General features: G+C 35.8%; 1 protein-coding gene across 2 annotated transcripts in view; it reads left to right on the top strand.

Moving 5' to 3' along the window:
• Positions 1 to 14,662, top strand: part of PRR16 (proline rich 16) — a 165,515-nt gene that overhangs the window by 108,377 nt on the left and 42,476 nt on the right. The window lies entirely within an intron of this gene.

The following is a 14,662-nucleotide window of genomic DNA, read 5'->3' as shown; positions in this document are numbered from 1 at the left end:
TATGAAAGAATATGGGTTTATTAACCCATATTAAGCATCATTAACCACTGGTGCTTCTAGAGCAATAATTTAATTTCATGATTTCTATCTACATAGGACTCTACTTATCATTTAAATATGAAACTAATTTTTTCCATATCTAGATAAATCTGAGAAATGGTTGTGATCAGTCAGTTATTTAATTTGAAGAGTGAATTTATTCTATCTAAAACCAAAAATAAAAGATGGCTGGATAATGTCAAATACTGAGTATATATTGACATGTTTACAATCACTGTTTTTCTTTAAACACTTACATGCATTTGTCATTTGGGAATACTCTATTTAAAATTAATTCCTCTGAGTGATATTGGTTTTGCACTTGAAAGCCTATTAAATAACCTTGCTATGTTACTATACAGTGACTTCAAGAATTTAGTAAACTATTTTCATTTGTGAGATTGTAGCAATCGTACTGTTTTTAACAGTTAGGATCTGTGTCATGCATTAAGTCTTTTTCTTTATGTGCCCTAATTAGAAAACAAGAGGCAATGCTGTTTGGAATTTAGCTATACTTAACATCTTAATCAAATTCTACTTTAGAGGTAACTAAATTAGAAAGTATAGAGCATTATATAAGTGTAAAAATATACTGAAGGGAAGTAAGGATAAGTTGTTGACTAAGCCAGGATAAAGAGATTTTAAAATTTTTAAATTTTAAAGATTTAAAAAATCTGGCTATGTCTATAGTGATAGACAAGATCTTTGAAGAAATATTTATAATTTCTGCTTTTATTTTCCCTCCATTCTTTATAAATCATGTGAAGTCACCATTTTGCTATGTGACAAATTGAAGAACAAATTACGTGATGAAGATATAAGAACAAAAATGGAGATTTTTCAAATTCTATCTCTAATGTTAATTTACTTGTTAATATTCTGCAAGTCATTTATTTAATCAGAGTTCCCAAGACCTTCTGCTGACTAAATGGACCAGAGGATTCAGGATTTAGTTTCTGTGTATTCTGTTGACATAAATTTTCCAGAAAAAGCAGGGCACTGTAGGCTCAGCATTTTTTAATTGAAATAAAATCTTGATAATCTACATTGAAACAATATCTGTCTCATTTTAGTGAAGTATTTGCCACCTCTAGACATCTGGTGTACTTGTCACACTGTCATAGAACCTCTCAAACTTCATAAAGTTTCTATAAAAAATATTCATTTCTAATATTTAACTGTTTCAGCAGAATTTATTTGATTAAAAATGGTGAAATCACTGTTGAAGTAATTATAAAGTTGACTAGTAAAATAGTAATATAAAATGTATAGTGGCTTTCCATAATGATTGTAGGTACTTTGAATTTTTTCAAAAAATAAAAGAATTTTTGCTACATTGAGCAAAAGAGAAAAATCCAACATTTAATGTTGCTATTGAGCTTAAACACACTGCTAGTTCCTGAAGATTAAAAAAAAAAATCAAATGTCAATTGAGTAGCAGTTGTCACTCAAAATTGCTTTCACTTATGCTAGCATACTAATGAAAATTACATATCCAAATAGAAGAAAGGTAGGAAAATTTGGGGGACTGATGAATCTCAGCAACAGGAAAGTTTTTCCTAAGGGTCTTATTTAAATTATAATAAAGCAGTCTTTTTACATCTTACTCATTTTTGCCAAACTCAATAAAGAACAGTTTGAACTAATCTAGTAGATCATTTGATTCATCCATTCATTCCACACTAATTGCACATGCATTTAGTAGTGAGCACCATGCTAGAAATAAGAGGTGTGACGATTAATAAGACACAGTTCTGCCCTTGATATGCTCAGAGTCTACCAGAAGAGTTAAAAAAATAAACAAGATAAGACAAGTGAGTTGGAGGTAAATCAGAGAGAGCATACAAAGTAATTAATTGAGTTTATGAAACAAGGATGGATGGTTAAAAATAGAAGCTAAAATCAATGTGTCTCAGAAACCAAAATAAGCATTAGTAGTCACTGGAATTCTGTTGAAGGAATACACAGTGAATTAGCAAACCATGACAAAGTGTTCTGATTTTGTTAGCAAAGTGAAAGGAAGAATGGGAGAAATACCTACGAGAACTTTTACAAGATTGTGCTCATCCAGAAGGAAACAGGGAACAAAACTTATCTTAAATTTATTCATCACAAGATACAGCCTTGAATGTGGTAACAGTGAAAAATGATGGAGCACCGTAACAGCACGGCCAGCAGGTGCAGTGGTGAAATAGGAAGGTCAGCTCCATGGTTCTCTTGCAGTTCTCCCCCAGATACGCACAGTGATTGATAACCTGCAGGGGCCTGTGTTTATGAGATGGTGTTGCTTGATTTTGTGGTTAAAACACTGTGGAAATTATTCTAGGGAAGTATTGTTTACACCCAACCTTAGCCAGCAAATTAGTTCTAGGGGCAGTGCTATAGGTGAAAAATGCCAGAAAGTACTTTTTGGTTGCAGTTCTTAGAAGGTTATCTGTCAAGGTCCTGTGCATGGAACAGGTGAATTTACATTTCCCCTCTACCTCACTGGCTATTCCTCCTTAGTGTTTTTGGCTGAATCCTTGCTTCCTTAACATCTAAATGTTGCATTGCCCAGATGTTTAGTTTGAGACCTTGTTTACACATCCGTGCTCACTTGCAGATGCATGGTCTCCTCTCTGTCTCTCCCCACTCTTTCTGTTTCTTTCACACTCTTTTATTTCCCCTTCCTATTTGTCCTCTTCCTCCCCACCCCCAACTCCATGATGATTTTGTCTAGTCCCATACCTTGAAACACCAAGTATATGTGAGTGACTGCCAAGTTTTTATCTCTTGCTCTAAACTTTTTCCTGAACTCACTCAATCATCTTCATTGGCTATTTAACAGGCACTTAGATATCAAAAGCAAAACTTAAGAATCAATACTCAGACCCAGAATTTCTTGTTTGGTTTTTTCTGTATCATGATTTCTTCTGTTATCTAACCAGTTGCCTGGGCCAGAACTCTTGACATCATTTTGCTTCCTCTCTTTCATTCACCCCTCATGTCCATTCTTTCAGAAAGTTTAGTCAAGTCTTCCTCCAAAGGGCATTTTAAATCCTTCTTCGCACCATCTCCACGGTGCCCATCTAAGCTATCTTCATCTTTTCATTAGACTGCCTTCATACAAATTTCTAACCAGATCTTGCTTCTTCCCTTGCCCTCCAATAATCTGTTTTCCTGAGAGCAGCACAAGTATAATTTTTGAAATGTAAAAGGTTGTGTCATCTCACACGAAATACTTGTGTGGCTCCGCATTTCTTTGAGACCTCCTTCAGTCTTTTGACCTTGCCTATTTACCTTGTGATCCATCCACTGTGATCTCTTGTGAGCCCAGAAGTCATCTTCTGTTAGAGTCTGGTGCCCCTGCCTGGCACTCTATCTCACAAGCTATTCTTTGGGTTCCTTGGGCTGCCCAAGTTCATTCCCTCTTCTGGGCCTCTGCACTTAGCATGCACATAGCTGGCTGTTTCTCTTCTTTTTAGCATCAGTTTCCATGTTATGTTTTTCAGAGGTACTTTTGCTGAGCACCCAGCCTGGGCTCTGGCTGACCGCGTGCCTACTTCTCACTCCCTCTCCTGCACACTCCTGTCTTTCATGGTGCTACCTGTGATTTTCTCCATGGCACTTACTACTCTGTGAGATCCTGTTATGCATTTGCTTTCTTATTTGTTGACTCCTGCCTGTCAAATGTAACTTTCTTCAGGGCAGTGGACTCATCTGTCCTTTTTGTTGCTGGATCCTTGACATCTAGAAAAATCATGGCACAATAAGTATGTAGTGAAAGAAAAAAAAGAAAACTCTTTCTATTGATCCATTTGTCCTTTTTTGCATCCTCAGATGCTTTAAAGAAGTTACCAAGAAATAAAGTAGCTACAGAGAGCTGAAGAAATGTCTTGCATGCTACTTTGATACTGTCTTCTTAGAACAAAGCATGAAAAATGTGCATTTCTTAGAACTTGGCATTCCATATTTTCACAACTTTTTGTAGTCTTTAAATCTAGTGCTTCTTGCATGATTTCCTTTTTGGCACTTAAAAGGCCATATGTCAAAATAGAATTTGATTTGCAGAAACTTAAAGTTAGCACTTTGAAAAGTAGGCAGTAGGAAGAAAACAATAAAAAAAGGTACTGTTCGCTCACAAACAACACATTTATATCTTAGAATTAAATATTAATGTATGAATAATCCTTTGATAGAAAAATGAAAAGTAATATGAAGTAGTGTTTGACTGCAGATCCATTTTGTTGTTTTCAAGTATTTACAGAATGTATCACCATTTGAAAATGTGCTGTCCTTGCAGTTATTTTAGAACAGGGAAGAAAGAAAAAAGTTCTAATCATCATACTACTTACTAAAGAGAAGAAGAGACATACAAAAGTGAAAAGGTATTAGAATAATAAAAGTATCAAGAGTTAACATAAACACATTGTGATGAATAAACCATATCTGCCTTCCTAGATTTTGCTTGGTAGGTTTATGTAATATTTATTTCCTAGTTTGTTCCTACTATTAGGGATTCTATAGTGTAAGTGAAATGATTGTCTGGGACCCTGTGGAAGGCAGTTGAGTATAACTGCTAAAATATGAGTTCTGGGTTTAGAATGCCTAAATCTGAAGCCCAGCCTCACCGCTTAATCGCTGTGTGCTCTGGTATGTTACTTAGTTCTTCTTTTATAAATGAGAATTAACAAATTATTACTTGCCTTTTGGAGTTGTTTTGAGCATTCCATAAGATAAAACATGTAGAACATAATGTCTGGGGCATGATAAGCCCCTAATAATACTAATAAATGTTACTCTATTTATTATCTTCTTGACACTTATTCAAGCTGTCATATGTTATTAGGTGTCATCTTTCTCATAACTCAGACCTCAGAGGTTGTATTGGAATAAGGTTTCATCAGAAGAATAAGAAATGATTGCATTAACATGTTTTGGATTGCTTAGATGTCTGGAGCAATTCTTAGCCTTTTCCAGTCAGTATAGGTAGAAAAGCTATTATGGAGGGAAAAAAGCAGACCTCATTATTGTAATAGTTTAATAAATGCTGCATTGAACAAATTTAGTTTATATACATCAAAACTTTCAAGAGCCTTTAAAATATTACTATAGAGCTGCATTTCATTTATATGTAGATTTCTCTTTCACAAGTATGTACCTAATAATTGCATAATTAAAAAGTTTAAAATGTTTATATGAACCATGATCTTCCAAGAATGATATAAATCACATTAGATTTTTTAGAACTTGGGGATGTTTTCTCACAGAGGGTGTACGACTCTGTCAGTTCACAGTAAGAATGATTGATTACAAAGAGTATATTCACATGGTCAGCTTAGGGATCCTTTCTGATGTTTAAAGAACCTCTTCTGTGAACTTGAAAAGCTTGACTTTTTCAGCATTACGTTTACATAAAATGGATGAGATTAAACTGAAAGTGGAATATAACTTACCTTGTTTCACTTATCTTTGCAAGAAGCATTTCTCTGTGGCTTAATGTAAGCCAAATAATCTGATTGAAGAAAATGGGTCTATGTCCCAAACAAAACTGATTGTGCTTCTACTTGTCTTTTCTGGGACTATATCCACTTCAGTCAGATAGTTCTGTCTTCTAGCAAAAGGGGTAGCAAAGCATGGTGGCGTAAACCACACACCACACCTAGGTGGCTTGGTTTGAAACTCAGCTTTATACTTACAAACTGTGTGATCCTGGTTAAATTACTCAACTTTTCTGTGCCTTGATTATCTCATCCAATATTGAGGTTAATAGATACTATTTAATAGGGTGGTTATGAAGATGAAATGAGCTACTATTTTTAAAGAACTCAGAACTGTTCCTGGCCCATAATATGCACTATATATTGTTAAATAATTAAATTAAGCTGGAGAAGCCATTTTATTGCCTTTTCAATTTATTTATTTTTAAAACTAATTAATTAATTTTAATTGGAGGCTAATTACTTTACAATATTGTGGTGGTTTTTGCCATACATTGACATGAATCAGCCACAGGTATACATGTGTCCTTCCATCCTAAACTATTTATTTTTTATTCTCTTCCTTCTGTCTTGTGTCTAGTGTTACATTAGAGAGGATGTGAGAGCAGGAAGAATGGTTTTTCTATGGCAAATCTAACTTTGCTACTTTTTCTCTGAATCCAGCAGAAGATCTTAAAGCAAGAGGTCATTAATATTCCCCATCCAATGACTATATGGTAATGGCCAGACAGGAAAATAGGTATTTTGCTATACCTCATATAAAAACATGCAGTGTCTGTGCTTGATAATTATACTGTATTAATCAAAAGAAAGAGTTGCATCTCTTAGTGGGAAAGTGTTGTTAATGTGTTCAGTCACTCAGTCGTGTCCGACTCTTTGTGACCCCACAGACTGCAGCACTCCAGGCCTCCCTGTCCATGACCATCTCCCGGAGCTTACTCAAACTCATGTCCATCTAGTTGGTGATGCCATCCAACCATCTCGTCCTCTGTCATCTTCTTCTCCTCCTGCCTTCAATATTTCCCAGTATCTGGGTCTTTTCTAATGAATCAGTTCTTTGCATCAAGTGGCCATAGTATTGGACCTTCAGCTTCAGCATCAGTCCTTCCAGTGAATATTCAGGACTGATTTTCTTTAAGATTGATTGGCTGAGTGGGAAAATAGATTCAAAAATCTTTTAAACATTTTGTTTTAACAGCAGTAGTGAAAGTGAAGTCACTTAGTTGTGTCTGACTCTTTGTGACCCCATGGACTGTAGCCACTAGGCTCCTCCATCCATGGAATTTTCTAGGCAAGAGTACTGGAGTGAGTTGCCATTTCCTTCTCCAGGGGGTCTTCCTGAGCCAGGGATCAAACCCAGGTCTCCCACGTTGCAGGCAGATGCTTTACCATCTGAGCCACCAGGGAAATTAAAAAGTATTTAATGATGATTTACTGTACAATTTTAATAGTTAACATCTAGTAAGCACTTTGCTAAGTGTGGTTTTCATCATCTTATCTTTACTATAAGGGCTTCCTCGGTGGTTCAGATGGTCAAGAATCTGTCCACAGTGCAGGAGACCTGTGTTGGAAAGACCTCCTAGAGAAGGGAATGGCTACCCACTCCAGTGTTCTTGCCTGAAGAATCCCATGGACACAGGAGCCTGGCGATGGGGTCCATGGGTCCACAAAGAGTCACACACAACTGAACGACTCACACTCTCACTATAAACTCATAATGGAGCCATGGTCATTATCCTCATTCTACAGTGAAGGAAACCAAGGAAGTCAATGAAGAACCTGCCTAACTTAGAATATATAAAGTCAAATTGGTTTACAGACTCCAAGGAACCAGACTCTAGAATCTGTGCTCTTAACCAATTTACAAATTCTCTCTCTCTTCACCTGGAAACTTTAGAACAATGGAGCACCTGGAAAGTCTAAATTTATGGTTTGTGTATCTGAGTACCAATTTCCCCAAGGTTGAGTAAGCACTATGTGTGTATGTGTGTGTGTGTGTGTGTACACACATACATATATCCATAAAATTGGATTATGATGTCCAAGGTAGCACTGCTCATAATAGCCCAAAATGGAAATAATTCAAATGTTCATCAGCTGATATTATATAAACAAAACATGAACCATGCATTTAATAGAATATTATTGAGCAATAAAAATTAACAACCTCCTTTTTCTGAGGAATGCTAAGAAAAAGAAATGCTAAGTAAAAAAGTATGCTAAGTAAAAGAAGGCAGATAGAAAAGACCACATAGTGTATGATTTTACTTATAAGAAATATCCGTAAAAAGCAAAGTGATAGAATAGGATAGTAGAGTATTGGTGACCTGGGACTAGGGATTATAATAGGGATTGACTGCAAAGGATCGTGAGAAGTTTTGGGGGGCAATGGGCATTTATGGTGATGGTTGCACAAATCTGTAAATTTACGAAAGATCATTTGCTAAAAGAATGGGATCATGGCCCAGAAATTTAATGTCTTGGACCATACTTTTGTGATACAGCAGACTGAAAATCAAATTCAGAAGTTCTTAATCCATTGTAATTTTTACGTTTGTCTGCTTTCCATAATTTAATGAATAAAAGATGAAACATGAGTTTTTACATTTAACATAAAAAATAAATTGGCAATAAAGTAGAAAGTGTTATTTATTTAGAATTCTGTTCAGCTATAATTTCCCTTTGATGTGATAAATGGAGTATCGGATTTTGAAAGAAATTAGAAATTAGATGTCCCTTCAAATGAAAATGCTTAAATGAAAGTTGCATCACAGTATTAAGTTCATGTATAGAGGAATATCTACACGGGTAGCAGAACCTTACTACCAGCACCCTGGGCGCCACCTGCATGCTGGTATAGTTCATTGATACTGAGTTATAGTCGTTCCCCAGTTTCACTATGTTCTATCCTTTGATTTTCAACTTAGTTCTCCTTTATGAGATATGCAAGTCATCCACTTATCATTTCCCCCATTTTGCAGATAAGACAACAGAGACATACAAGGATTAAATCCAAGTCAAGTAGCTTTAACGTGTCTGATGTGGACCTAGTACCCAGTTTTCCTGAACACATAATCCACATGTGATCCTAATACTCAGCACTTTCTGTTTGAAATAGATATTTAATAAGTGCTGATTGATGAGTTTTGTAGATCTATATTAGATATCATAGCTGGGTTCCTAAGTGGTTTCATTTCTATCACCTTGTAACAGTCTGTTAACATCATGTAGTAAGTTGGGACTGCAAATAGTACAGGTCTAAAAGATAACTTGTAACTAATACATTATAATAGTGTTTGAGGTACATTATCAATTATAATGAGCAGATGGAGAAAAGTATGATCCCCCATCACAGTACCCTTTAAAAATAATGTTCCTGAGAGCATCATTTTCCATTCCTGAACTTTGGGAAGGATTATAGATTATTTAAATATAGTGCTGGCTTACCATACATCAAAACAAGAGAAGAGAGACACACCGCTGTTTTTACAAAAGGTAGCATTTTGCTCTGATGTATCTCCAAGTTATTCCTCCCCAGGAATGTTCTGAATGCGCACATCCTGATGCTTAAAAGCATCTCAGTCCAGTTCTCATGGGCTCAACGACTTATTGTTAAAGACAGATTTGTCAAAAGCTCACAAATCCATTTTCTTCCTTTTTAGTCCCTCTCTTAAAAGAAATAAAAGAACTGTAAGTGGGTTTTGTTGTTTAAAACAATATCTCTTGATCTACTCTTAGTATAATTATATTTCTTAGTTCTCACCTTTCTATTGTCCTGATTCTGCTGGGTATATATCCTCTTTTAGCAGCAACATGGACCTTATAATCGTTTCTTCAGTTGTTCTGTTATCTTCTTGTGAATTTGTGTTCCTACACACGAAGATGGATTGTTAGCTAGAAGGCTGAACCTCAATCCTGGATGCTTTGTTTTTTATTTGCAGTCCTCCTGTTTTCACTTCATGTTTTTTTGCCTTCAGAAACCGTGGTGCTGACAGCAGGGAACAAAGATGGGTATCTTTTTTTCTGAAAACAGTATGCATGGGAACCATGTAAACATTCTTCTGGTTACATTTATTTTACTTTTAAGATGACTGTTTTTTAGGTATAAGTGAGACTGAGTGGGGTGGACTTAATATAAAGCACATGTATTGGCAAGTTTGCAGACACTTGTTAGAAATCTCTCAGCATATGTGGAATAATGGATTGTTTCTGTTATGTGTTTTTGGCAAAGCCCAGAATTTGTGCCTTTTAAAGTCTAGGAAACATGTAAGTTCATTGGAACTCTTTACTCGCCTAAGGCTATAAAGGGGAAAGGACTTAAAGTGTAGGCAAAAGAGATTGGATTTCTCTAGAATAAAGCAGATTTTTATCTTTTGTTGTGTGAAGTTATATCTGTGTCTTTCCCAACCAACAGTAAGCATCTTAAAGGCAGGAGCCTCTGACTATCATTGTTGAATTCCTTCAACTTGCTTGAAGTCCACACTTGTTTTCTTGCTTTTTAGAACAACATTTACTTTTTTCATGCATGCTTGATTTATGCAATACATGTTTCTAAAATGCAAATTTAACATGCCTAGCAGAGTTTCTATAAGCTTCTTGACCAACAAAAGGATCTTAGAATGTTTTAATTCTGCTCACTACTTTATTATTCAATAGTTTAGATCCATTATGGTTTATATGCTCTAAAGAGGTCATTATTATTGTTGCTCTGTTATACTGACAATGCTTATTTATATTTTCTGATGCTTCCCAATACCTTCACTTACCATTGCATCTCAGTCCTTTTTGGGTCAGTTTTTATATTCCTAAAATATGTCCTCTAATTCTTAAGAACACCTGGTACAAGAAGCTGATAGTTTTTGCTTTGAAAAATATTTGTTTTTTCATTCATGTTAGATCATTTACTGGGCATAAGATACTAGGAAAATAGCTACTTCTAATCAGCCTTTTAATAATAATAACCCATTATCTTCCGGTTTCGGCTATGGCATTTGAACAGTCTAAAATCAGCCGTCTGCATAACTTTGATTCTTTAGAAGTTAATCTGCTTTTTTCTCTTTGTTTTTAAGATCTTCTGTATGCTTTGGTCATTGGTCATTTCATTATGATGACTCAGATTTGCATTTTATTTTCAAATCACATTCGCATCTCATTTCCCCCTCTGTGAGAAGATTTGTGTTTTTCAGCGATTCTGGGAAATGCTCAGCCATACTTTCTTTAAATACTCATTTATTCTCATGTTCTTTATTTTCATTTATACTGTCTCCTTCCCTGCCTCCTTCCCTCTCAGAACTTTTATTACACCTTGTTCCTTCCTATTCTGTCATCTACGTCTCTCACATTTTTAATGTTTTATTTTACATTCCTCTGCTTTGTCTCTTCATGTATTTTCTCTTGTTAACTGTTTTCCTCATTGTTGTTATTTAGTCGCTAATTTGTGTCCGGCTCTTTGTGACCCTATGGACTGCAGCCCACCAGGTTCCTCTGTCCTCTGCTCTCTCCTGGAGTTTCCTCAAATTCATGTCCATTGACTCAATGATGCTATTTAGCCGTCTCATCCTCTCTCCCCGCCTTATCCCCTCGTCCTCAATCTTTCCCAGCATCAGGGTCTTTTCCAGTGAGTCAGCTCTTCTCATCAGGTTGCGAGTGTATTGGGGTTTTCCTCATTAACTGTGTTTAATTTGGTATTCAATTTGCTTATAAGCTTATTTACATTTATATGCATTATTGTATGTTTATTTTTAGTTATTTAGTAACTTTAAATATGCTCATTTCATAGTTTACCTTTTGGAATTTTATTTATTTTTATTTTAATTTGGTTGTTCTCGTGACATGAGGGCTCTTAGTTCCCCTACCACAGATCAAACCTGTGCACCCTACATTGGGAGCATAGAGTCTTAACCACTGAACCGTAGGGGGACGTCCTCACCATTTATCTTTTGTTATTAAGTGTTTGGGTTGCTGATCCTGCAGGTGTGCTCTGTGCTCTCAGGTTTAGTGGTTTGTTTATGTATTTTGTCACTTTTTTACTATAAAGTCATCTAAATCTTTAAAATCTCCTAAGGTCTGACTGGCCTCTATTTTTTCCAGAGGCTTCTGTGCTATCACTAGCTCACTGCTAGACATCTGCTAAGTCATTTCAGCCGTGTCCACCTCTTTGTGACCCCATGGACTGTTGCCCACCAGGGTTCTCTATCCATGGGGTTCTCCAGGCAAGAATACTGGAGTGGGTAGCCCCCTTCCTGTCTCCAGGGAATCGTCCTGACCCAGGGATCGAACCCCAGTCTCCTGCAATGCAGAAAGATTCTTTACCATCTGAGCCATAAGGAAAGCCCCACTTCTAGACAGGCTTTTATAATTCACTGGTTTGGAACTACCATGTTGTTCAGATGCTATGCATTTAAATCCCAAACCCAGGTAAAGTGTTTTAAAAGTTACCAAAAAGACCACTTTTTTCCCTTCACCTGTGGTTACGTTTATTTTTTTCTTGCCTGCCTCTTTGCAGAGATTTAGCTCTTCTCAGATCCTGCTTTGATGCAGGTGTCTCTACCTCATTATCTGTGATCTCTGTGGGCGCCAAGCCCCAAACCACTTGATTACTTAGATAGTCACCTTGCTAAGGGTTTGTTTCTGTGCCAGCTCGTTGGCTTACTTTTCTGTTTCTGGCACCTGAATAGTCCCTTTTCTTTTTGAGCAAATCTGAATGTATGTTTTAGAGAAGTTTCAGGTTTCCTAGTCCATCTAGTCTGCTATATTGTGACAAAGAGAAGTCTCCCATCCCCTCTAGTTGTTTAACTATGGTTTTCCTAATGTTCAGTGTTCACCCACAAATACACAGATATTTAATGTTTGGATTTGACTCATCCAAACATTAAATGAAGAAGCAAATGAAAACAGAATAGGTGGATGATGAAGATTTATTTAAAACATAAAATCTCACAAGGAATTTACTAGATTCCAAATGTAAACAACCTCATCTTTGTATATCCTTTATATAGCCCCATAATAAAATAAGAGTAGATATAAACTGATGATTCGGGAGCAAATTCAGAGCCCTAATTTTATATGTACATGTGTAAGCTGACTCATTTGAAAAGACCCTGATGCTGGGAAAGACTGAAGGTGGGAGGAGAAGGGGACGGAAGGATGAGATGGTTGGGTGGCATCACCGACTCAACGGGCATGAGTTTGAGTAAACTCGGAGTTGGTGATGGACAGGGAGGCCTGGCGTGCTGCAGTCCACGGGGTTTCAAAGAGTTGGACACAGCTGAGTGACTGAACTGACTGATGTAATACTAACCTGGAATACTCCTTTTATACTGAGCATAAAAAGAAATAGATTTGAAGGAAAGCAGTTTACCATTTGAGTGTTGTTTTTTTCTGGCTTTTCTTCCTATTAGATGAATCTACTTCCTCTGCCTTTATGTCATCCTGTTTTTTTTTTTTTTCTCTTCTGCTTTCAACTGATTCTGTCCCACACACTTTTAAAAAAGAACTCTCTCAAAAGAAACTCTGATTTAGCAGTTTTGTTGTTGGCTTGCTTTGAAATAAATGCAACGCAGCACATAAAGGCAAAAAAAAAGCACCTGAGATACTGTAATAATATTATGTCATCCTCTTTTTTGGAAATTTTATCCTGATTCATTAATCATTCATTAACTCCTCCTCCAGTGTTAGCAGGCATCATGGTAATCCTTTTAAAATATAGAAATATTTAATATAGAAATAGCATTACAGACAGGTTATTTTACCAGTCATTCATAACATTATTAGCAATGTGTTATTTTCAAGCACACACATATGAAAAAGCTGTCTGAACAGTGTGTTTGACCCAATATTTTTAGGAAAATTTATGACAGAGAAGTTAGAAGAATATCATAATGGTAATCAATAAAAGATAAAACTGTGAACCAGGCACTGTTCCAGGACTTCCTGTTTAATTCCTCATTTAATTCCAACAAGTCCGTGAAATTCTCTTAAAATCCCACATAAAGACAAGGTTTGCTGAGAGGTCAGGCTCCTTCTCAAAGTTATATTGCTAGGAGACAGTGAAGCTGAAACTAGAAACCATTGCATCTACAGTCTGACTACACAATCTAACTATCAACTACTGCTCTGAACTGCCTCTAGCTTCATGTACACACACACACACTCTCTCTCTCTCTCTCCAATATATGCATCCAACACACATCCCCAAGATATACGGAGCCTATGGTGTAAAACTTACCATAGAAATAACTCTGCCTCTATTGATCTATCTTCCTCTCTCTCTATCTGATTAGTAAGAAACGGGGCAAGCTCTCTTATTCATTTTATAATAATGACCCCCATAAAGTGGACTGTTTGATCAGTGGCAAATGCTTCAATCCTAATGAAAGATGTTATTTCAGAGGGGCTGTGGCTTGTGTTTCACTGGATTAAAGCCAAGATCTCACCCATGTAGTTCAGTTCAAGGAGTTCTGAAATCATTATAACTCTTGCTTCATTTTTATTGGAAAATAACAGGTTTTATTTCAAACTTCACTATCTAGTGATTTAATTCAACATCTGTGCTTCCTACTAACTCAAAACAAGCAACGAATGCCATTTATTATTAGTAAATAACTTATTTTTTGGTGCTTAGCCATTTTATACATGATGAACTTCTAATCAATATAAGCTTTAATTATGATTTTGGATTCAGTTAATCTATTTTTATTTTAAAATTTAAAAATTTTGGTTTACCATTATAGTATTTGTTTAAATCATATAATTGTCTGGAAAGAAACAAAACTTAATTATAATCAGTTTTGTATTAAGAAGATTACAAAAAATGGAAATAAACTTCTAATGAATAAAAAGTACGCTTTGCTTCCTATCTTCACATATCAATGTATATGATATACTATTTTCTTCTGAAGGTTGACTAACTAGATTAAGATTGGTGAAAAATTGTATAGAAATGCTTTGCATGTGTTCAAAATCCAAAGTCCCAAAATATTGGTAGCTTCTCAGGTTCTCATTCTACTTTCCCTTAAAATATTCTCATTGTCATTTTAAATTCAGTGTAACTGAATTAAATCTGTGACCTGTAAATACTCCAAAAATGTTTACATTGATGACATTAATGTACCTGAATCTATGAAGAAGGAAAAACATGAAAC

The sequence above is a fragment of the Muntiacus reevesi genome, chromosome 1 (genome assembly GCF_963930625.1).
Source record: "Muntiacus reevesi chromosome 1, mMunRee1.1, whole genome shotgun sequence".
In the NCBI taxonomy this organism is placed as follows: domain Eukaryota; kingdom Metazoa; phylum Chordata; class Mammalia; order Artiodactyla; family Cervidae; genus Muntiacus; species Muntiacus reevesi.
This window is presented reverse-complemented; position numbering and strand designations above follow the sequence as displayed.